Source organism: Aquarana catesbeiana, linkage group LG09 (genome assembly GCF_042186555.1).
Source record: "Aquarana catesbeiana isolate 2022-GZ linkage group LG09, ASM4218655v1, whole genome shotgun sequence".
Lineage (NCBI taxonomy): Eukaryota > Metazoa > Chordata > Amphibia > Anura > Ranidae > Aquarana > Aquarana catesbeiana.
Window position 1 is genome coordinate 97,287,820 of NC_133332.1, and position 22,179 is coordinate 97,309,998.

The window sequence follows — 22,179 nt, forward strand, 5'->3', positions numbered from 1 at the left end:
ATGAGAATGAGAAATGATCCCATTCTCTAATCTATAAATTATTAGTGGGCTAGGAAAGATGGGGATTAATATTAATGTTGAAATCATTACAGTACCGAGGCTATAAATGTAAAAAATATTGTTTACAATACTTATAAATATGTTCTATATACATACATACATACAATAAATATATATACAGTGCCTTGAAAAAGTACTCTTTGAAATTTTCCACATTTTGTCATGTTACAGCCAAAAACGTAAATGTATTTTGTTGGGAGTTTATGTGATAGACCAACACAAAGTGGCACATAATTGTGAAGTGGAAGGAAAATGATAAATAGTTTTCAAAATATTTTACAAATAAATATTTGAAAAGTGTGTTGAGCATTTGTAGTCAATACTTTATAGAACCACCTTTCTTCTTTGCAAAATAGCTTAAGCTCTGTCAGATTGGATGGAGAGCGTCTGTGAAAAGAAATTTTTAAGTCCTGCCACAAATTTTCAATTGGATTTAGGTCTGGACTTTGACTGGGCCATTCTAACACATGAATATGCTTTGATCTAAAGCATTCCATTGTAGCTCTGGCTGTATCTTTAGAGTCATTATCCTGCTGGAAAGTGAACCTCCGCCCCAGTCTCAAGTCTTGTGCAGATTCTAACAGGTTTTCTTCTAAGATTGCCCTGTATTTGGCTCCATCCATCTTCCCATCAACTCTGACCAGCTTGCCTGTCCCTGCTGAAGAAAAGCATCCCCACAACATGATGCTGCCACCAACGTGCTTCACGGTGGGGATGGTGTGTTCAGGGTGATGTGTGCAGTGTTATTTTTCCGCCACACATAGCATTTTGCTTTTAGGCCAAAAAGCTCAATTTTGGTCTCATCTGACCAGAGCACCTTCTTCCATGTTTGTGTCCCCCACATGACTTCTCACAAACTGCAAACAGGACTTCTTATGGCTTTCTTCCAACAATGGTTTTCTTCTTGCCACTCTTCCATAAAGGCCAGATTTGTGGAGTGCACAACTAATAGTTGCCCTGTGGACAGATTCTCCCACCTGAGCTATGGATCTCTGCAGCTCCTCCAGAGTTACCATGGGTTTCTCTCGGCTGTTTCTCTGATTAATGCTCTCCTTGCCCGGCCTGTCACTTTAGGTGGAGGGCCATGTCTTGGTAGATTTGCAGTTGTGCCATATGCTTTCCATTTTTGGATGATGGATTGAACAGTGTTCTGTGAGATGTTCAAAGCTTGGGATATTTTTTTATAACCTAACCTTGCTTTAACCACTTCAGCCCCGGAAGATTTTACCCCCTTTTTTCCCCGACAAATAGAGCTTTCTTTTGGTGGTGTTTGATCACCTCTGCGGTTTTTATTTTTTGCTCTATAAACAAAAAAAGACAGACAATTTTGAAAAAATACATTTTTTTTACTTTCTGCTATAATAAATATCGCCAAAAAATATATAAAAAAACTAATTTCTTCCTCAGTTTAGGCCAATATGTATTCTTCTACATATTTTTGGTAAAAAAAATAGCAATAAGTGTATATTGATTGGTTTGCGCAAAAGTTATAGCATCTACAAAATAGGGGATAGATTTATGGCATTTTTATTATGATTTTTTTTTTTTTTTATTAGTAATGGCGGTCATCTGCGATTTTTATCGGGACTGCGACATTGTGGCGGACAGATCAGACACTTGACACTATTTTGGGACGATTGACATTTATACAGGGATCAGAGCTAAAAATAGCCACTGATTACTGTATAAATGTCACTGGCAGGGAAAGGGTTAAACACTAGGGGGCGATCAAGGGGTTCAAAGGCAAGAGAAAGTACATTCGATCATGTGCGCTCGATCAGCTGAATAAAGAGAGAGTGGGTAATTAGAACTCTCTTTCACATCGAGTTCATGTGGAGGGGTACACTTGTGGCACAAGGACAGTTGAAGTGTTTTTTGATAAGCTGACTGTGGATGGCTGCCAGCTCGTGACAGGCTAGAAGTAACTCTGCAGAAGGCAAAGACAGGAGAAGAGCAGAACCATCTAAGTGCAGCATTACTAAGACATTTTATTCCATAAAAGACAACTGGTAACTCACAAGATGTATGAGATGTCAGTGAACATGGGATTAATAATGTGGTTCATCCGCTCGTGGGGAAAACTATCTTCTCTGTGGTTCCCAGGGCTTCCAGACACTCAGGACAGTTCACAAACAGCAGTGCACTTCACTTCCGGTTGGAGAGAGAGCTGGGAGGAGCGCACATTCGGAGCATGCATGCTCCATCAGGCGTACAAGGGGTTAAGTGTAGTCCCTCAGCGTGGTCTAATTGTAGGGGGGATGGGCTACCACGGACATGACAGAGATTGATGTTCCTGATGACAGGGAACAGAAGATCTCTGTCATGTTACTAGGCAGAACAGGGAAATGCCTTGTTTACATAGGCAGTTCCGCGTTCTGCCTCTCCTCGCCGTGATCGTGGGCCGCTGGTGGACATTGAGTCCGCAGGACCCGCGAGCACACTCCCGCAGCAGGCGCCCCTATCCTGCTTTTGCGGACTGATGTACGAGTACATCAGTTTGCGTAGGAGTGCCATTCTGCCGATGTATATTGGCGTGAGCCAGTCGGCAAGCGGTTAAAGTAATACTAAAGTCTGTCATTTGTAAAAAAAAAAAAAGAAAAACATGTTATACTTACCTGCTCTGTGAAATGGTTTTGCACAGAGCACCCTAGATCCCCCTCTTCTCAGGTCCCTCTTCGGTGCTCCTGGCCCCTCCCTCCTGTTGAGTGCCCCCACAGCAAGCAGGTTGCTATGTGGGCACTTAAGGCGAGCCACAGCTCCGTATGTCCATTCAGATGTGGAGCCGCAGTTTAACCCTGCCCTCTATCTTTCCTGATTGGCTAACTGACTTTGATTAACAGTAGCGGGAGCCAATGGCACCGTTGCTGTTTCCCAGCTAATCAGGAGGGAGAGGCCTGGACGGCCAAGGCACTTGTGCACATCGCTGGATAGAAATGGGGCTCATGTAACTATTAGGGGGGCTGCTACATACAGAAGGTTTTTTATCTGAATGCATAGAATGCAGTGATATAAAAAACCTTCTGCCTTTACAACAACTTTAAACTTCTCCACGACTTTATCCCTGACCTGTCAAGTGTGTTCTTTGGACTTCATCATGCTGTTTGTTCACTAAGGTTCTCTAACAAACCTCCAAGGGCTTCACAGAACAGCTGCATTTATACTGAGATTAAATTACACACAGGTGGACTCTGTTTACTAATTGGGTGACTTGTGAAGGCAATCGGTTCCACTAGATTTTAGTTAGGGGTATCAGAGTAAAGGGGGCTGAATACAAATGCACGCCACACTTTTCAGATATTTATTTGTAAAAAATGTTGAAAACCATTTATCATTTCTTCTCACTTCACAATTATTTGCCACTGTGTGTTGGTCTATCAAATAAAAGCCCAATAAAATACATTTACGTTTTTGGTTGTAACATGACACATGTTGAAAATTTCAGGGGGTATGAAGACTTTTTTAAGGCACTGTACACAGATACAAACGCACACAAATATATTTCGATTTTTATGTACACCCTTTCTCCACCAGACCAATTTTCACATACATGCTAAAATGCAAATTTTTACATGAAAATGTACTGAAAATCCCCAAGTACTGTACGTTAGTATTATTGTTTTGGAAACTTTAAGGAATTGTAGGATAAAAAGATGGCAATTGTGATTTTTTTCTTTTTTTTTCCTTTTAAGTTGCTGATATTTGTGCACCTATTTATCCTAAGGCTTCATTCACATATTTCAGAAATGCATGTCGCGCGTGCAGTGCCAATAATTGTTAATGGTACCCGAGTGCAGAAAGCAAATGTGCATTGTGCCGTGCTATTGTCGCAAAACATGCAGGAAGAAAAAAAAATGCTCAGCAGACTACTTTGATGTGTGTGGGGCAGCCCATTGAAATCAATGGGCTGCCTTATGCATATCTTGTGATAAACGCACAAAAAATGTACATTTGAAAATTGCTAGATGTGAATACCGCCTAAACATTCATGTAGAAAATACTCAATTTAAATGCACACAAAACAATATAATCTTTAGGTTTTCTGTTAAATATAAAAGATAAAAATGCTTTGACTACACAAATGCCAAATATGTCAAGGCTCTAAACTGTATGCACCCGTAAAAAAACGACACTACCTATAATTGTTAATAGGCAACATATTAACCTTTGCAGCTCATCAATTAGTTAACCATAAATAATGAACACTGGATAAAATTAATCATAATATGCGACACTCATTTAACACAAAATAGTAAGGTGGGAGAAAGCATTACTCAATAAATGTATAAAGACAATAGATAAAAAAAACATTTATTTCAATAAAGCATCCCTGCACAAACCATCAGGGAAAAGGCAATCCATGTCTCTTCTCCAGTAACAGTGTACATAGATATCCACAAAGTAACAAAGAAGAGGCACAAAAATATACATAAAATATGAATGTAGCTAAGGTAGTCCCAGGAGCATACAGACAACATAGCACTAAGCCAGCACACTGAGGGGGGAGAGGGGAGCGGGAACTTTGGTAAAAAAACATGAAGACAAATAGAGAGCAGCGCAAAGCAACATAGTGTAGTAAATGATTAACTAGAGCTAAGAGGAATGGTAATGAACTGCAAATGCTCAGGGAAGAATAGACAGAATAAAGTGATCAAGTTCCCGTTGTCTCTGCTGATTCACCTCTCTGCCATAGCCTGCGACTACAAGCGGAACAGAACAGGGTCCTCCTAGGCCCAGGCAGGGTTGAGTGAAAAACCACAGCCCAGTGTTAACAATCCACACCCTGCCTACTGCTGAGCATCAAAGGATTGCATTCCAGAAAAGTTTTTCACCTTCCTCCGCTTTAGCTCTGAGGGCTACCTTTGATTTCATATACAGTCAGTGAGCAGAACTGAGTCGGCTCTGCTTTCACAGTAAAAGCAGAGGTGTTTTCTGAAAACAGTGGGTAGTACTATAGGTTAGGCCCCTTGGGCTGCAAATGATAAAATTTGACATTGTGGAAAAATAGGCTTGTTTCTAATTGTGCTAAATATTGGACAAGGCTTACAGAGATGTGGTTACACAGAGTCGGAGTTGCCTTACATAGTATAGAATGAGACCGCGTTGACTAGGGAATGTACACCATAGTAACTGTGGAGGTACATTGGAGGGGCCAGGGCCTAGATTAGATATTGGGGCACCTGTTCAGTGGTTAGTAGTAGGTAACTTAGTACTCACGCCTGCGTTAATTACTGATCTCTGAACTCTGCGCCACTTACTACTGACCCCTGATTTCTGCATCACTTACTACTAACCCCTGAACTATGTGCCACTTACTACTGACCCCTGAACTCTGTGTCACTTACTACTGGCCCCTGAACTCTGTGTCACTTACTACTGGCCCCTGAACTCTGTGTCACTACTGACCTTTGAGTTATTACTACGTGAAAAAAATACCTCCAAATAAGGTTGTGGGACTTTAACGGCAACAGCGTAATGTAAAAACAATTATATTCCATAGAAAAATTTATATATGTATACAAAACATTAGCATAGTTAATAAACATAACACAATGAACACAATAAAAAGCTGAAACACAGGATTGGAAAAAATATAAATAAATACAACATTTTCTATTGCATAATATTGTCATAGCATTGCATAGAGAACATGAAGTCTATGAAACCAAAACAATGACCATGTTCTCTATGCAATGCTATGACAATATTATGCGATAGAAAATGTTGTATTTATTTATATTTTTTCCAATCTTGTATTTCACCATACAGTAAGAGCTTGTCCCATAAGTCGCCCTTGATGAAGGGACGGTCAGTTTCAGTCCCGAAATGCGTAGGCCTTCGTGGAAGACATTACAAGCATCTTTATCCAATGCACATCAGTACAGCTGTGTTTCAGCTTTTTATTGTGTTCACTGTGTTATGTTTATTAACTATGCTAATGTTTTGTATACATATATACATTTTTCTATGGAATAAAATTGTTTTTACATTACGCTGTTGCCGTGAAAGTCCCACAACCTTATTTGGGGGTATTTTTTTCACCTATCAATCTAGGGATGTTGGCAACATACATGATCTAGCTGGATGGTAACCTTTTTCTATTAGTATTTGAGTTATTACTGAACTCTGTGTCACTTACTACTGACCCCTGTCCTTTGAGTCACTATTGACCCCTGAAGTCTGCATCTTTACTACTGAACTCAGAAATCTGTGTCCCTTACTTTTGACCCCTGAACTCTGTGCCACTTACTACTGACCCCTGATTTCTGCATCACTTACTACTGGCCCCTGAACTCTGTGTCACTACTAACCTTTGAGTTATTACTGAACTCTGTGTCACTTACTACTGACCCCTGAACTCTGTGCCACTTACTACTGACCCCTGATTTCTGCATCACTACTGACCCCTGAACTCATACTAACCTTTCAGTTATTACTGACCTCTGAACTGTGTGTCACTTACTACTGACCCCTGTCGTCTGAGTCACTATTGACCCCTGAAGTCTGAGTCTTTACTGCTGACCTCGGAACTCTGAGTCACTTACTTCTGACTCTTGTACTTCTGTTTCACCGCATTTGTTGTGCAATGTGTGAGGGCACAGTGGGTCCCACACCTCTTGGGGCCTGTGTGTACCGCACATGTGGAGGATGCGCCATTGAGTAAAAGTGATTGGACATGTTTACAACTGCCATTATCACTTTTGCTTAAATGATTGCAGTGTAAAGTAAAAACAAACTAGTGCCTGGGGCGCATGCACGCAGTGTTGAATAGAGGATACTTGATCTTCTTGCTCGGACACGTATCAGCCGAATGCCGTTGATCCCGGACACATTAGGGGACTCTGGGATCTGTCAACCCTCACCATTGCCCCATGTTATGGCAAAGGGGAAGCAGAAAACTGCTCCAGCCAGCCAGGCTCCCCAAGGATCAATGAGAAAAAGTATGTAAGGGGGTGCTAAAAAAAAATAATAATAAAAAAATAATAATAATAAACCTATAACCTATTATCCAAGTATAATACACATGAGGTGACATAAAATGCAATAATTAGACCCCTCTTTGGAGCGGTGAAGGAGTGGTGAACTCACCGCTCCTCCCCATTGAAATCAATGGGGCAGCGTTAGTATGTAACACTTATAGTGCAAAACATTAACCAAACATTAACCAAAATGATAAAAAATGTCCTCTGGAACAGGTCATATAGTCTTCAATAATAAGTCTTCAAAATAGCATGATGTGGGAGACCACCACCAGCTTAACACACATCGAAAAACACCACGAAGTGCTCAGTAGGATGTCCTACTCACCAGAAGACCATGACCCCTTTAGCTAAAAAGAGGGTCAAAAAGCAATTGGTAGTTGAGTTATGGATACTGTTTCATTTTTCTCTGAAGTGGATCCATAAAGTATCCTCCTCACCATAAAATCACATTGAAATGAGAGAAAGGGGAACCAGTAGTGTGATGCAGTTTATTAAAAAACAGTACAAAACTATAAAAATGCCTGCTTACATGTGTTGCTGCCTAACCCGACACTGAAGATTGCCCGCGTTCAAATTTGAAAGGAACTGCCGCCACCCGGCTCACACTCAAGGGCCAGCGTGTGTTCCACTGCCGAGTTACAAAAACCAGAAGCCAGGGACCCGGACGTGATTCCCAAGGCTCAAACTCTGGACACAGCAGAGGACAATATGGAGGCTGCAGCTCCGCTCAATTTTTCCAGTCAGCCCCATGAGAAAAGACCATGCTGCTGCCTTTGATGAAACTCCACTGCTGACCTGGGTGAGCATACCTCCCTTCCTACACAATCAGTAGCACACTATGGGGTTGATTCTATGGGCAGAGACTCCCCTCAAACCACAGGTTCCTCCTTAGATAGAGCTATGGGAGAATTTATCACCAGTCAGAGCAGTCTCATAGCAAGTCCTGAGCTTTACTCTTTACTCTCTCAGCCTCCACAGCCTAAAAATTCTGGAGACCCATCATACTGGCAAGATTATCTGCATTGGGGGGCGTGTCCGGATGCAGTAGGAAGCGGACGTGTTCCAGAGGAGCTCCGCCGGTCCGTACGCAATCCGTAGGAATCCTGCCTTAATAATCCTCGTTTCTCTTATACACTGACTTCTAAGTGCTGCCAGGCATCATCAGCAGCAGAACCCGGGGTTATTGTGGAGGCCGACCGACTGTTGGACCTGCCTTAGGCCCTCGGCAGGCGCCACATCCTGGAGGCGATCCGCCATCTTGTGGCCTACGCAGCCCCCGCGATCCCCGGCCTCGGATGCCGCGATCGGCGGCTGGAAGACCGCAACAACTCAAGACATCCGGCTACGAGAGGGGAAAAGACCCGGAGGAGATAGACAGAGACATCGGCGGCACTTCGGAGGCCCTTGGCTGACGCCACACTCCGGAGGGGATCCGCCATCTTGAGGCCTACGGAGCCTCCGCGATCCCCGGCCTCGGGTGCCGCGATCGGCGAGAAGAGGGCCGCGGCACGTCACACAACAACACCATCCGGCGGTGAGCTACAGCGGGGCCCGGGGGGGACCTCTAGGGACACAGAATACCCCACAGAGAAGCTCGGCTGGCTCCTTATACAGGCCGCCAGCCGCCATCTTGAGGCCTTTAACAAACACCAGCCCCTGCCATAGTCCACAGAGGGGGAGCTACCGCCCGGCCTGGGACTTCTACAGTGCCTCTGAAAGGACTACACCTAGGGACCATTGGAGGAGTCGCAGTGGAGGCCTGCATCCTGCCCTGCGGCCTAAAGGACAGTCCACAGCATATACAGTAAGATACTGGACTCTGGGGGGTTGTACAACTGCAGACTTAACAGCCGGAACCCTTGCAGTGTGCTGGCCCACATCATAGTTTATCCCATCCAGCAGTGGGGGGCACTTGGGCATGAGAAGAGGCGGATCTAGCTCCGTGAAGACAGGTGGGCATACCCCTAAAGCTTCCTTACAGCGGAAATCACAGGCCCCAGCGGGCGGCACCAGCTACACGAACATGGCGTCTCAAACCATCCCTGCGGATCCAGGTTCAGAGGAGGACCGCTTCCAAGCTCTTATGCTGGCTATTTCTGGCTGCCAGAACACCTTAACGGCCAAAATTGACACTCTGCAAATGGAATTTGGGCTCATGCGCAGAGATATGGATAAGATGCGGGACCGCATGTCTGAAGCAGAGCGATGAATTGGTGACTCGGAGGATGCCGTTCGAGACAACCGGGCCTCTATCCATACCCTACAAGCCAAGGTAAAGATACTTGAATCGCGGGCTGAAGACAGTGAGAACCGTAGACGCAGAAACAATTTGCGGCTAGTGGGCCTTCCGGAGGGAGCTGAAGGTCGGGATCCCACAGCTTTTACAGAGACTTTGCTCCGCACCCTACTACCGCAAGCCCCATTCTCCCCGCATTTCGTGGTGGAGCGAGCGCACAGGATGCCTCCTGTAAGAGGCCCACCTGGGGCCCCACCGCGTACCTTCATCTTTCGGTTGCTGAACTTCCGTGACAGGGACTTGGCCCTCCGGGAGGCCCGGAAGATTCCGGAGCTTCGCTTCGAAAACACCAAGGTCATGATGTTCCCAGACTACTCTGTCGACACACAGCGGCTCCGCAGAACCTTCGACCACGTCAAGGCACAGCTATGCCTGAAAGGGCTAAAGTACAACATGTTGTTCCCGGCTCGCCTTAGAGTGATTGATGGAGAGTCCTCTCGATACTTCACCTCGCCGGAGGAAGCTTCCCGTTGGTTGGACACCCTGCCCCAAGATCGAAGAGGGCAGGAGTAGCCCATGCAGAAATGCTTGTGTAAATCTCCAGCGCTGTGGCCTAGTGCCTTAGAAGTAACTTTCTTGGTAAAGTATGCCTGTCACCTTCAACATTTATGTGGATGACGATTTTTGTTCATGTTGCTGCTCACACAGCTTTATTGCCACCCTCTCCCCCCCCCCCTTGTTATTGGTTATGATGCACTAAAAAGTGCCTGTTGGGGAGGGAGGGGCTGGGGTGATGGATGGCTCCCTTGATGCTTTTTCCGCTTACTTCACCATGGGGCTCTACTTGGAGGTTTTATCCTCACCCACCTTCATGTAAGAGGACATTATGACACACCATATGTTGACAACTGAAGGGACTGGAGACCAATGGAGGAGAGCATTATTCCCCTGGGCCTCATTGGTAGGTCTGTGGGGGTTCTGTGTTACAGATCTGACCAAAAGTGTGTGCCCCTAGCTGCGGCTAGGTGTTTTTTCTTTTCAATTTTCACTATTATGTTTACTTTTCTAGTATACAAGTTATATGGATTCCTATTACGCTTCTTTTATCCTCAGGACACGGATGGATATCTCTGGACTGCACCGAACTCTGACCGCCCTGTGTTATTTGGTGCCATTCTGGGAGTTGTCTCTCTATCGTGTGGGAGAATTTCCTAGAACCTAATGGGTTTTGTTTGGGGTTTAGGCACGCCGAGTTCCACAGCGGTTGTGCGGGGTGGGAGGGGCTTGGGTTCTTGTTCTATAGTGTTATTTTTTATTATATAAGACAGATGAGTGATAATATACGTTGCCCGGGGGTGTGATGGATCCGGGCCCAGCTACTGCTCTGCCCGGATCCATGGCGGACCCATAGGCACAGTGTATTGATGATGTTGCCGGCCACCCAGGGTCCGGCTGACCGTAACTTAATCCTTGAATATGTATATTCTCCCATGTTATGGCCCCCCTGAAAATTCTTTCCTGGAATGTCCGGGGACTGGGTGATAAAATAAAGCGCTCACTAGTGTTTGATTATATCAAGAAATACAACCCCCACATCTGCATTTTGCAAGAAACACATCTAGTGGGGAGTAAGATAATGAGTCTTAAACGCCCCTGGGTGGGGAGGCATTTTCATGCCACCCACTCAGGCTACTCACGTGGAGTCAGTATTTTGACTCATAAGTCCCTTCAATTTGAGTTGCTGGATGTTAAGCTGGACCCTGGGGGTAGGTATGTACTAATTCATGCAATTATTGATACGGTTGAGATGGTAGTGGTGGGCATCTACTTACCACCCCCGGCTGACATTTCCCTAATCCATAACCTTATCCCCCTTCTAGCTCAATATCCCACAGATAATGTCCTCCTGGCAGTGGATTTTAATATAGCGCCGGACCCGTCCCGCGATAGACTCACACCTGACCCCGCCAAGGACTCTTCCCTATCCAGATGGGCGGGTATTTTTGGTTTTGAGGATGTGTGGAGATGGAAATACCCTAATGAACGCTCATACACATGTTGCTCCCTTTCACACAATACTCTATCTCGCATTGATCTCATCTATGCCAGTGGCACCCTTTTGCCTAAGATTAGAGAGATCAAGATCCTCCCAAGAGGAATATCGGACCATTCACCGATGTTCTGTGTTTTACAAGTGGAGACACCCCCTGCTGACAGAATCTGGCGTCTGTCTAGATTCTGCATAAATCACCCGAGTATAGAGTTTGAGATGGCCACCTTGATTAGACAATACTGGTTGATAAATGCAGGCTCAACGTCACCGGGTAATGACTGGGATGCATTTAAGGCCTATATCAGAGGATGTTATATGTCTTCTATTGCTACGGAACGTAAAAATAACCAGCTTATACTTGAAGAGGCGGAGGCCAAGGCTCAGACTCTGGAATCTGACTTTGCCCTCACGGCTAACCCCATCACAGGACAGGACATGAAAGCAGCGTACAGGGAGGTTCTGCTTCTTAGGGTGGCCAAAGTTAAGAAAAGACAGTTGGTTCAATCACAAAAAATATTTGAACAAGGGGAGACTGCTAGCTTGGCTTGCTAAAGAACAATCCACGACCCCCACTATAGCGAGAATTGAAGAGACTGACGGAACAATAAAGACAGACCCATCAGATATAAATAGATGCTTTATGGAATTCTACTCCAATCTGTACTTATCAAGAGCAGGATACTCTGAAGAAGAGCTGTCTGGGTTCTTGGATGAAGTGGACTTTCCTACCCTGACACTGGAAGCTAGGCAGTCCCTGGATAGTCCAATCACACTAGAAGAGGTCCAAATAGCCTTGGGCTCTCTGCAACCGGGTAAAACTCCTGGAACGGATGGATTCCCTCCCGAGTTTTATCAGCAATATGCTGAGGAGGTGGCTCCAAGAATACACAATATGTTTGTTAAAACGCTAAGGGAGGGAGTTCTCCCCCCTTCTATGGCACAAGCAATCATAGTAGTAGTGCCCAAACCAGGGAAAGATCCCCAACTGTGTTCATCCTATAGGCCCATTTCCCTGTTAAATTCTGATGCAAAATTTTAACTAAAATACTCGCCAAGCGTCTCAATGAGGTAATATTGTCATTAGTGCACGAAGATCAATCGGGGTTCATGCCAGGCAAGGGCACTGACATTAACCTCCGGAGACTGTATGCAGTCTTGGCCTCGGGGATTGGAGACATTGACCAAGCGGTAGTGGCCTCCCTAGATGCAGAAAAAGCTTTCGATTCCCTGGAGTGGAAATATCTTTGGGAGGTCCTCCGCAGATTTGGATTTGGTCCCGTCTTCATCTCCTGGGTTGAGGCGGTGTACAGATCCCCGACGGCCAGGGTGCATACTGGAGCGGTCCTTTCTCCGTCTTTCCCCCTTCGTAGGGGAACGAGGCAGGGATGCCCGTTATCCCCGGGGCTTTTTGCACTGGCGATAGAGCCCATGGCTATCCTTATTAGGTCCACCTCACAAATACAGGGTATTACTATAGGTCCACTACAGGAAAAGGTGTCATTGTATATGGATGACACCTTGTTATACCTTAAAGACGACGGACAATCATTGACACAAGCGCTTCAGGTTATAGATAGGTGTGGGTGATATTCAAGAATATGTATTAACTGGGGGAAATCAGTATCGTTCCCACTGCACTCTGGGGTTGCTCCTGTGCATTTGGACGCACACCTATGCCGGGTATCACAGTTTCAGATACCTTGGCGTAGAGATACTAAGAGACCTTCCTCAGTTCATTGGCCTAAATCTGACCCCGGTGATGTCTCGAGTGACCCACCAATTTTCTTCATGGAAATCTCTTCCCCTTAGTCCAGTGGGCCACGTAAATTTAATTAAGATGTCCATCCTGCCCAAATTCACCTATTTGTTCAGACAAACTCCTGTACCCATACCCCTTTCCTTCATTGCTAAGTTGGACAGTTTGGTCATCTCCTTTGTATGGAATGGAAAGGCCCCTAGAATCGCAAAAACAACATTACAACTACCGGTTACGCTGGGTGGCCTGGCACTCCCATGTTTCTTAAAATATTATTGGGCGGCAGTCCTGGTGACGTTAAAGTGGTGGCTCGTGGAGGAGCCCTCTAATCCGGCATCAGATGTGGAGGCCGCATTGCTGGGTTCCTACTCGGAACTAAGAAACCTCATACATAGAGGGCCCCGCTCCAATCCCAAAATATCGGTGCCCATGAAAACGACCATTAAGGTGTGGGATACGGTGAACGCGAAACTAGAGAAACAACATACGTGGTCCCCTGTGACACCACTTTGGGGTAACCCGCGGTTGAGTCATTTTCAGTCGATTCCGGATCCCGTCATATGGGCTAGATACGGCATAGTTGCCCTTGGTGATATTGTATCGCAGGGACAACTGATAACGTTTGATGACCTGAAAAGTAGAAAGGGCCTCCCAAACCAGATGTTTTTTAGATTTCTCCAGATAAGGCATGCTTTTCGCTCCTAGTTTCCCAACTCTGCGGATGTCAGATTTGGAGACTGAACTTCGTGCACCTGAAGGCACTAGACTACTTTCGTCTATCTATAACAAACTTACCCAGCTGGACACATCTAGAGTCTCACAACTGCTGACAACCTGGCGGCGTGACATCCCTGACCTGAGTGATGATGACTGGGAGGAGGGTGTGCAGCAATATCTAACTCTGACCATATCCTCTAGGGATAGATTTACCAATTAAAATTTCTACACCGGGCTTTTTACTCCCCGTCGCGTCTTGCAAAAATTTATACAAATAGAACAGCCACCTGTCCTAGATGTGGCTCAGATGATGCAGATTTTTTTCATACTGTGTGGACATGTACACAGATAGTGGTTTTTTGGAAGACAGTCCTGGATGATATTAACTCGGGGGGCAAAATCAGGGTCCCCTATAGCCCTCTCCCCCTCCTGCTGGGCATATGTGACTATCTTGAGGCCCCCAAAAGGAAAAAATTGTTTTTTACACTGCAATGTATGCCAGAAAGGCGATTCTCCTTAACTGGAATCAGCCTCAATCACCTTCTAAACAACTATGGCTCTCTCTCATAAATGCAGCCCTGCCCCTATATAAACTAACATATATGGGAAGGAACTGTCCGAAAAAGATTGATAGAGTCTGGGCGGGTTGGGTGGAGGCCAAACACCTGACTATTTCATAGGAAAACTAAGTACTACAACTTACACTCTTGGCTGTCCAAGCATTCCTGCTTTAGGTAATTTTGCCCCGGACAGGGCCTCCCCGCTACAAGGTTAATATATAACCAAGCTTGGAGGACCCCTGCGGCGCCTTCCTACCCGGGTCTCCCCCCCCCACCCTTCCTCCCCCCACACGGGGGCTTTTATAGCGACCTGGATTTGAAGTTTTACAACTCTATTTTGACCATTTACTGTGCGGTTGAAATATATTATCTGCAATGTACTAGTCGATTTGATATGGTATGGAAAATCCTTGTACATTATCTGTCTTGAGCTAATGTAACTTGTTTTGTATTCTGTTTGTTTGAGATAAATAAATAAACTTTATGTTAAAAAAAACAAAAACAAAGATTATCTGCATTGCTGGACCTGGGGCTGGAGAAAACTAGCATGTAAATTCCCACTGAACTTAAAGGAGAAGTCTGGCCGAAACTATTTTGGCCCTACTTCTATTGTGGATCACAGGAGTGCACTTCGTTCTGTACTCCTGTGACCCATTTTCAGCTGAAAGCTAGCTTAAAGCCTGCTGTCGACTGATGTCACTCAGCCGGTCCAGGCTCTGGAAAGATCCCTACTTTACAGTTGGGTTCCACCCAGAACCCTAGACCAGCAGCTGCCTCACCGCAAGCCACCGGGAAACTGAGCCAACCGCTCCTACACTCCTGCACAGCCCAGGGCTCCAGCGAGCACTGGAGGGGCAGAGCAGGGAGCTGGTGACTGACAGTCACCAGCTCTCTGCAGAATGAATAATGAGAACTGAGCGATCAGCCAATGTAGATCCAGTGGGAGACAGCTGCAGCTGGGATCGGTGTTGCAACCATCTAGAGAAGTATGATTGTTGATTTTTTTATTTTCCCAAACTTCTCTTTTATCAAGAATTTAAGGAGCTAGGCAATCGTATAAAGCAGTGGTTCTCAACCTTTCTAGTGCCGTGACCCCTTGATAAAATTTCCCAAGTTGTAGGGACCCCTAACAGTAAAATTATTTTCGTAGCATGGGTTGTCAGCACCCAAGGCAAGACAAGTAATTTGCGCCTCTAACCCACGGACGTTTAGCGCTCCCCGAGTCCTTTCCACTCGTACAGTATTAAACCCCCCATGGTACATTTTAGGATGTATCACTCTTTCTTGTTCTCCTTTCTTTCCCTTTTATCTCTCTCTATCCTAATTTCTTGTTTTTTTTCTCCATCCCTCTCTCTAGCCGTCTTTCTTATTCTTTCTCTCCCTTTTTCTTTGTTCCTTTTTTCCTCTCCCTTCCATGTATTCTCTATTTTTATTCCTTCTCTTACTCCTTGGTGGGGGGGGGGGGATAAGGTGGCAGTGCTGTCGGGGAGTTGGGATGAGTGGCAGTGCTGGGGGGATTTCTGATCAGCCAACTTAGGTGCTCTTGATCAAGATCATCTGCTGATCTGAAAACTGTAGTGGGGACTTTTAATGGCAACTATAATCACAGGTAGTGATACTCACTGTGTCTCCGACTTCGTGGTGTCTTATAGCAGTGACACCTATGCCGAAATCAGGAGGTAGGGTCTCCTCCAGCCCCTCCCACTTTACATTCCTCACCAGTCAGCTGACCTCTAGTCTCTGCCCCCCAGCCATGCCGTGAACCGAATGGACGACTGCGAAGAGGCTGAGTGGGCAGCCATGGGCTCCAGGGACAGCCCAGCTCGGCAGCTGCAAAAAGGTTGGGAGAGCGGTGCGGGATTCAGAAACAGCCCAGGATTCAGTGACCCCCGGCAAATCCTCATTCGACCCCCAGGTTGAGAACCACTGGTATAAAGAGACAAAACTTGATGCAACAGTAATTAGCCTACAAATTAGCCAACTTTTAGTATAGCAGTAGGAAGCCCTGGTGAAAATTGATGGCATAGAGATTAGGACCCTGAGATATAACTTTACACTGACATGCAAATGGTTGGGACAGAACTTTTGTGGACTTTGTTACTTAATCTACCTAAACATAAGTTGAAGCTTGAGCAAGCCTACAGGGCATTGACTGGCTCTCACACAAATGCCCCCCCCCCCATGGGACATCATCCTTAAGCCACATTATTATGGGGGCAAGGAACAAGTCAGACAGAATGCTGGAGAAAAAATACATATATTAAGATTGGGGGCCACAACCTCCAAATCTTCGTAGACATTTCTCCAACTACAGTCCTGAAGGAAATTCAATCCTTACTGCAACCCCTGCAGGAAAACAGAATTAAATATCGTAGGCTGTGTCCACTCCTTCTGCTATTTATCTAACATGGTAAGACCCACCTTCTCAGAAGGGGAATCCTTATTACAGCAATTGTGTCTGATCTCTACCACCCCTTCTAACCTGCCAAGACAACAATCTGTTCATTCTGGGGATAAAGATCATTCTGACAAGGCCGCTCCTTTCTCGTTTGTGGTTCAACACCAACACCAGTCATTCTAGACAACAATCCAGGCCACCCTAATGTGAACTGTCCGATATATGCACTGTCTCTTACTCATTTTTCTAATATGTTCATGGTCCTCAGTTATTCACATCTCAAGACCCCATCTTAGTTATGGTTGGGCTGATCCCCCTGTGCAGTAACAGCCTTCTTTCTCAGTTGTATTGTATGTATAATTTTGAGTTTTGATTTAAAGATCAGAGTATTGCTTTGAGTTAATGTTTGCTGATGTTCAGTGCAGGCTGTATACATTTTGGTTGACGTGGACTCAGACCTTTTCTTTATAATCGTGGAGACCACACAACCCAGAATGTTGTTGCCACTTGCTTATACTTGACTTCTTTTTGCTCATGTTTACTGCTGTTTATTTACCATTATTTGTTTTATTTCTTCTAATTGCAGGATGTTTTTGTCTACCCTTCCCTCCGTGGGATTGTCTTCTCTTTTTGCCTACCTGCTCTCTTCCTTGCCCGTGAGTCTGCCACCCTCCTACCACTGTTGAATGGGTTTTTACATTATCAAGGCAACCAGATTGCTAGGGTAAGCACTCTCCTGCTCACATTTCCATTATGGCTACCTCTTACACTTCTAGACCTATTTCTATAATTTATATACAGGGCTTGAACTCCCCAATTAAGCGCTGCAAGGCTTTTAAGTACTGCTACCCCCTGGGAGTGGAAATTGTTTTTCTACAGGCGACCCACTTTCCTTCCACGTCCAAGCCCAACTTCATTCATAATCAGTTGCCTCTTCTACCTAGTCAATGCTTCAGACAAAACACAGCGAGTGGAAATTTGTATATCGAAAACGGCTATCCTTCTCCCCACCCAATGTTATTAGAGATCCTGAAGGTAGACACCTCCTAGTAGCAGAGGAGATAGAGGGTGCTTATATGACTTTTGTAACCTCTTTCACCCCCCAGCACAGACCAGTTATCCTTGTTCAGGTCTCCCTTTCAAACTCGGTCACCCCATTTTGGGGATTCAAACATCACCTTAGACTCCGCATTAGATAAATCCAGGCCTACGACACGATTGATGTTTGGAGGGAATTTACTGTCCCTTAATGGCCATGCCCCTTCAACAGAAGCCGACCGAAAGTCCAGCTTCTGTCAAACTGGCTGTCATACACACGGGCCAAATGTCGGCCGGTTTTTATTGTCGGAACGTGTGTGTGTGGCCCTTAAATGTGATTTTACTTTCTACTCAACATCCATTCTACTTATTCCAGGATTGACCATATCTTCACCTTGTGACGTGCCCCTGTTCAAGTCCTCAAAAATTTTGGAGGTTCCCTAGTCTAATCATTCCCCGGTAGTTGCCACCATCTCTGCAATTCGTAAGGTTAGTCTTTCTCATGGCGACTGAATTAATCCCTTTTTAGCAGCTTTCCTATCTGTTTTGACATTCAGTTGCACTTGAAGGATTTGTTTGCTATCAATAAACCCGAAGAGACTTCTCCTCAGATTAATCGGGCAGCACATAAGGCTTCTGTCAGGGGCATCCTCATCCAACTAGCTTCCAGATACAAGAAACATTCTGAGGCCCCATTCACACCTGGGCATAGCAGAAATGCAGACAGAAACGACTGTTTCTGCAAATGTGCGAAAAATGTCCTAAAACATGGAATGCACATGCAGTGCCATTATTTTTTAATGGCACCCCAAATTCGGGTAGCCATCACGCACTTTGCCGTGCAAAATGCGCGATGCAAAACACGCTTGGCTCATTTTCAAAATTTGGTGCATGAGCTTCTTTAGCTTGTTTTTTGAGTGGAAGGAGGCCCATTCAAAAGAATGATGCTGCTCTAAAACATCACCATAAAAACGCACAGCAAAAGTGATGCAGAAGCGTCTCTCAAGCATGAATGTGGCCTAAGAACCTCGTATATAAAAAAAAAAATTAGAACTACGGACTTTGCTCAAAGATCAAAAACCTGTGAAGCAAAATAGAATCCACCAGACTGGAGGCTGAAAAACACCTTAGATGGACCAATGCTATATTTTATTCCCAGGACGACCAACCCGGGAAGTTGCTAGGGTGGAAATTAACTCCTAGACCGCCAGTGATGACTGTTGCTAAAATGAGGAAGACAGTAGGTTAATTTACTCAGAATCCTTTAGTAGTACTTATCCATTCTTTCTATCAGAACTTATACAAGGACACAAATGTTTTGACTCAGCAGGATTTTATATCCCACCTGCCTATATTCTCCCTGTTGAACATTCATAGGGATGTTTTAGATGGGTGAGATCACCTAGGCTGAAGTAGTAATGGCTATTAGGCAATCTAAAGCCTCTATGCCTGAAGATAAAAAACCTTCTGTGTGCAGCAACCCCCCCTCAGCCCCCCTAATACTTACCTGAGCCCCATCTCGATCCAGCGATGTTGCACGAGAGCCTGGGCTGTCCGGGACTTTCCATCCTGATTGGCTGAGACAGGCGCCCGCTGCTGTCAGTCAGTGAGCCATCGAGGAGAAAGAGGGAGTGGATCCAGAGTCAAGCTGCTTGCCATGGGGGCACCCGGCAGGAGGGAGGGGCCAGGAGCACCGGCAAGGGACCCGGGAAGAGGAGGATCTGGGCTGCTCTGCAAAACCACTGTGCAAAGCAGGTAAGTATATTATGTTTGTTATTTTTAAAAGAAAAAAAAAAACAAGACTTTAACCACTTGCTGACTGCTGCACAATAGCAGCAGTGGGCAAATAGGCATACCTGTACGTCCCCTTAAGAGGCGGGGATAGCAGGCGTGAGCACACCGCCGCGCACAGCGTGACCGTGTCCGCTGGACAGGTGGACTCTATGTCCACCGTTCTCCGGGCGATTGTGTCACGGAGTCTCAGAACGGGGAAGTGCCTATGTAAACAAGGCTTTTCCTCGTTCTGCCTTGTGATATGACAGAGATCACTGCTCCCTGTCATTTGACTAGTAGCCCACCCCCTCCCACAGTTAGAATCACTCCCTAGGACACACTTAGCCCCTTCATCGCCCCCTAGTGGTTAACCCCTTCCCTGCCAGTGTCATTTACACAGTAATCAGTGCATTTTTATAGTACTGATCGCTGTATAAATGACAATGGTCCCAAAATAGTGTCAAAAGTGTCCGATGTGTCCGCCATGTCGCAGTCCCAATAATAATCGCAGATCGCGGCCATTACTAATAAAAAAAATTTATAATAAAAATGCCATAAAACTTGTAGACGCTATAACGTTTGCGCAAACCAATCAATATACACTTATACAATTACAGTTACAATTGTTACACTTACAATTTTTTTTACCAAAAATATCTAGAAGAATACATATCGGCCTAAACTGAGGAAAAAAAAATTTTTAATATATTTTTGGGGGATATTTATTATAGCAAAAAGTTAAAAATATTGCGTTTTTTTTTTCAAAATTGCCGCTCTCTTTTTGTTTATAGAGCAAAAAATAAAAACCGCAGAGGTGATCAAATACAACAAAAAGAAAGCTCTATTTGTGGGAAAAAAAGCACATCAATTTTGTTTGGGTGCAACGTCGCACGACCGCGCACTTGTCAGTTAAATCGACGCAGTGCCGAATCGCAAAAAGTGCTCTGGTCAGGAAGGAGGTAAAATCTTCCGGGGCTGAAGCGGTTAATAGCTGGCGTGGTGGCTGTTAGGTTTGGCTTCCAGATAGGATACGATTCTCCTTATTTCCTTTCTCTCCTTTGCCTTCTTTCCCTTACTTTTCTTATTTTTATGTGCAAGCTTAATACCCAATGAAGTCATATGGGTTACGCCTTATTGTGGTAACTGGTTCAGCCCTATATGGTTTATCACTGATGAGTGGCTGTTTCTATAAAGGTTAATGTATTGAATTCTCAGGCCCATCATACTTGGCTACTTTAACAACATGCACTATTGCTATGCCCTGTGATATAACCTATAGAAGATTGTCACTCCTGATACCTGTGCCTTATCTTTATGAAAATTTTGCCTGCCTGTGTTGCAGGTTTTTTACTTGTATCTCACTGCTGATGCCTTATTGTCTTTTACTACTTGAAACTCTCAATAAAAAAATATTGAAACAGATAAAAAAAACTCATGGCTGCCATTGCAGCTGTAAAAGGGTTAAACATCTAAAAAAAAGGAAATCCCTTATTCCCTTAAAGCAAAGCCTTTTGCCTTCCAGTCAAGGCAACAGGATTACTTTAATGCCTCCTCCCCAGCAAAACATACCTTCTGTTACTTCCCCAGTACCATGGATTACACCTTCCTATGAGCACCAGGTGCAGGGGGAATCGTCTTCCAAAATTGCTGTGTATAAACCTGCTCTGCGTGAATTTATCATGTTGCCATGCCCCTGACATCATCATCATCATCGTGTGACAAAACGTGTAGGGTGGCATTTCTGGAGTGATGTCATTATGCACAGCTGCCACTGGCTGGGATGACCAGAGCTGTCTTGTGCTGCAGCCTTATTTTTAATACACGGTACCAAGCATTAATACAGTAAATGGAATACCTACCGTATTTTAAATAAACATGTTTTAATGTCATTTCTAAAAAGACCTACTATAAGACCCCTTTCACACTGGGGCCACCCATGCGTCAGCGCTAAAGCATCGTTCATTTTAGCGGCACTTTAGTGCTGTTTAAGCGGCGCTTTTCGCCCGCTAGCGGGGCGCATTTACCCCTGCTAGCGGACGAAGAAGGGGTTAAAAACACCCGTGTTGCAACACTTCGGAAGCGCCATTCATTGCAATGGGCAGCGGGTTTTGGGAGCACTGTCTACAGCGCGCCCAAACCACCCCAAAGATGCTGCTTGCAGGACTTTTTCTAACGTCCCGCAAGCTCTCCACCCCAGTGTGAAAGCACCTCAGGCTTTCACATTCGAGCGGCATGGGAGGCAGTTTTCAGGTGCTTTACAGAAGCTATTTCTAGCGCTAAAACGCCTGAAAACTGCCTCAGTGTGAAAGAGGTCTTAACCACTTACCAACCGCCGCACGACTATATTTGTCCTGACTTTGAAGAGGGATATCTCGGTAATGGCAGCAGCTGCTGCCACAACCAAGGTATCCATCTCTTCAGGCGGAAGTTTGGTTAATGACAATGGTGGTCTCTGCGGCGGATTTGCCGCAAGATCACAGTTATCAGCAGCGGGAGAGGGCCCCCCCTCCTGCCACTCTCCCGCGCCCTCTGCCGCTTACCGGAGCCGTCGGCAGCGGCAGAGGCGATTGGGTCCTATCTGTGGCTGGGTATGGAGACGAGTGAGGCT

The 22,179-nt window shown here is 45.2% G+C and overlaps 1 protein-coding gene across 8 annotated transcripts in view; it reads left to right on the plus strand.

Moving 5' to 3' along the window:
• Positions 1 to 22,179, plus strand: part of LOC141107939 (leucine-rich repeat and fibronectin type III domain-containing protein 1-like protein) — a 920,596-nt gene that overhangs the window by 701,762 nt on the left and 196,655 nt on the right. For 6 of the 8 annotated variants that reach the window (XM_073599024.1, XM_073599022.1, XM_073599019.1 and 3 more), the window contains one exon: positions 17,347 to 17,484. The exons of the other annotated variants lie outside the window; for them this stretch is intronic. The gene's annotated coding sequence lies outside the window, so the exon portion shown is untranslated. The remainder of the gene's footprint in view (positions 1 to 17,346; positions 17,485 to 22,179) is intronic. 8 annotated transcript variants of the gene reach the window in all.